The sequence below is a fragment of the Ovis aries genome, chromosome 5 (assembly GCF_016772045.2).
Source record: "Ovis aries strain OAR_USU_Benz2616 breed Rambouillet chromosome 5, ARS-UI_Ramb_v3.0, whole genome shotgun sequence".
Taxonomy (NCBI): domain Eukaryota; kingdom Metazoa; phylum Chordata; class Mammalia; order Artiodactyla; family Bovidae; genus Ovis; species Ovis aries.
The window spans coordinates 31,833,062-31,835,601 of NC_056058.1; the positions used below are offsets into that span (position 1 = coordinate 31,833,062).

The 2,540-nt window shown below is 40.8% G+C and overlaps 1 pseudogene; it reads left to right on the plus strand.

Moving 5' to 3' along the window:
- Positions 1-349: 349 nt before the first annotated feature.
- On the plus strand, positions 350-2,201 carry LOC101114268 (RNA-binding protein 39-like; annotated as a pseudogene).
- Positions 2,202-2,540: the final 339 nt, after the last annotated feature.

Sequence of the window (2,540 nt, forward strand, 5' to 3'; positions counted from 1 at the left end):
AGACTAAACTTTTAAAAACTTTGGAGATGATTTTACATCTATAGAAAAAAGGCATTTTAAAATCTGATTTCTTTGATGAAAGTTTACAAAAATGACTGATGGAAAAAAATTGGAGTATCCCTCCCTGTGTTACCCCTTAGGCATCCCTGGAACTAATTCAAACTGAACTTGAAGCTTATTCATTATTACTTAGAATTTTCTGACTTTAATCAAAGTAGGATGTTCAATTTCAGTTGGCACTTAGGTCAACATAATGTGAAATGGAAAATTATAAATGTTAGAACAGAGGGGTGGATCCTGAGCTGCCAAAGCCGCTGTCCTGAACTCCCGCGAGGGTTCCTCTAATCCCATTGTCTCTTTTAGATTCGCTTGGGCCTGTCCACTCTCTGAGCCCAAAATTCGGGCGGGGTGGTACCACAGCCTGGGCCTAGTGGCTTAACAGCAGCAACAGCAGCGGCAGCCACAGACCCCCTCTTTCTGAATATGAGCACCGCAGGGACCCGGAAAGCCTGCACAGTCGTTTAGAGAAAATGGCAGACGATATTGATATTGAAGCAATGCTTGAGGCTCCTTACAAGAAGGATGAGAACAAGTTGAGCAGTGCTAACGGCCATGAAGAACGTACCAAAAAGAGGGAAAAAAGCAAGAGCAGAAGTCGAGTCATGAACGAAAAAGAAGCAAAAGTAAGGAACGGAAGCGAAGTAGAGATAGAGAAAGGAAAAAGAGCTAAAGCCGTTAAAGGAAGCGAAATAGAAGCAAAGAAAGGAGACGGAGCCGATCAAGAAGGCGAGATCGCAGATTCAGAGGCCGCTACAGAAGTCCTTACAGATGACGTTCTTGAAGCAAAAGTCCATTCAGAAAAGACAAGAGCCCTGTGAGGGAACGTATTGATAATCTCACTCCTGAGGAAAGAGATGCAAGGACTGTTTTCTGCATGCAGCTGGCAGCGAGAATTCGGCCAAGGGATTTGGAAGAGTTTTTCTCTACAGTTGCGAAGGTTCGTGATATGAGGATGATTTCTGACAGAAATTCAAGACGTTCCAAAGGAATTGCTTATGTGGAGTTTGTTGATGTTAGCTCAGTGCCTCTAGCAATAGGATTAACTGGTCAGTGGGTTTTAGGAGTGCCGATCATAGTACAAGCATCACAGGCAGAAAAAAACAGAGCCGCAGCAATGGCAAACAATCTACAAAAGGGAAGTGCTGGACCTATGAGGCTTTATGTGGGCTCGTTACACTTTAACATAACTGAAGATATGCTTCAAGGGATTTTTGAGCCATTTGGAAGGACTGAAAGTATCCAGCTCATGATGGATAGTGAAACAGATCGATCCAGGGGATATGGATTCATTACGTTTTCTGATTCAGAATGTGCCAAGAAAGCTTTGGAACAACTTGATGGATTTGAGCTAGCGGGAAGGCCCATGAAAGTTGGTCATGTTACTGAACGTACTGATGCTTCCAGTGCTAGCTCATTTTTGGACAGTGATGAACTGGAAAGGACTGGAATTGACTTGGGAACAACTGGTCGTCTCCAGTTAATGGTAAGACTTGCAGAGGGTACAGGTTTGCAGATCCCGCCAGCAGCACAGCAAGCTTTGCAAATGAGTGGCTCTTTGGCGTTTGGTGCTGTGGCAGATTTGCAAACAAGACTTTCCCAACAGACTGAAGCTTCAGCGTTAGCTGCAGCTGCCTCTGTTCAACCTCTGGCAACACAGCGTTTCCAACTCTCTAACATGTTTAATCCTCAAACAGAAGAAGTTGGATGGGATACAGAGATTAAAGACGATGTGATTGAAGAATGCAATAAACACGGAGGAGTTATTCATATTTATGTTGACAAAAATTCAGCTCAGGGCAATGTGTATGTGAAATGCCCATCAATTGCTGTAGCCATTGCTGCTGTCAATGTGTTGCATGGCAGGTGGTTTGTGGGTAAAATGATAACAGCAGCATATGTATCTCTTCCAACTTATCACAACCTCTCCCCTGATTCTATGACAGCAACACAACTACTGATTCCAAGTAGACGATGAAGGAAAATATAGTTCTTTATGTATATAGCTTTTTTTCTTTCTTGAGAATTCATTTTGAGTTATCTTTTATTTAGATAAAAAATAAAGAGGCAAGGGTCTACTGTCATTTGTATACAATTCCTGTTACCTTGGAAAAATAAAAATGTTAACAGGGAAAAAAAATAAATGTTAGGACAAAGAAAATCCCCTTTGTCATTTTTTCTGAGAAAGTTGGCAGAAAATCATTTTATTTCTAATATCATTCTTTTGTTGAAAGTTTTCTCAACTTAGGCATTAAAAATTGTCATTCTTACAAATATATATATAAAAGTTCATGCTGAGTCTACCTTTATGTTCACTCAGTAGATACTCAGTGAATGTTTATTGTGTATTTATTTGTTCAAGCCATGAAATTAAAATAAGCTTACTCCTTGGAAGGAAAGTTATGACCAACCTAGACAGCATATAGAAAAGCAGAGACAGTACTTTGCCAACAAAGGTCCATCTAGTCAAGGCTATGGTTTTG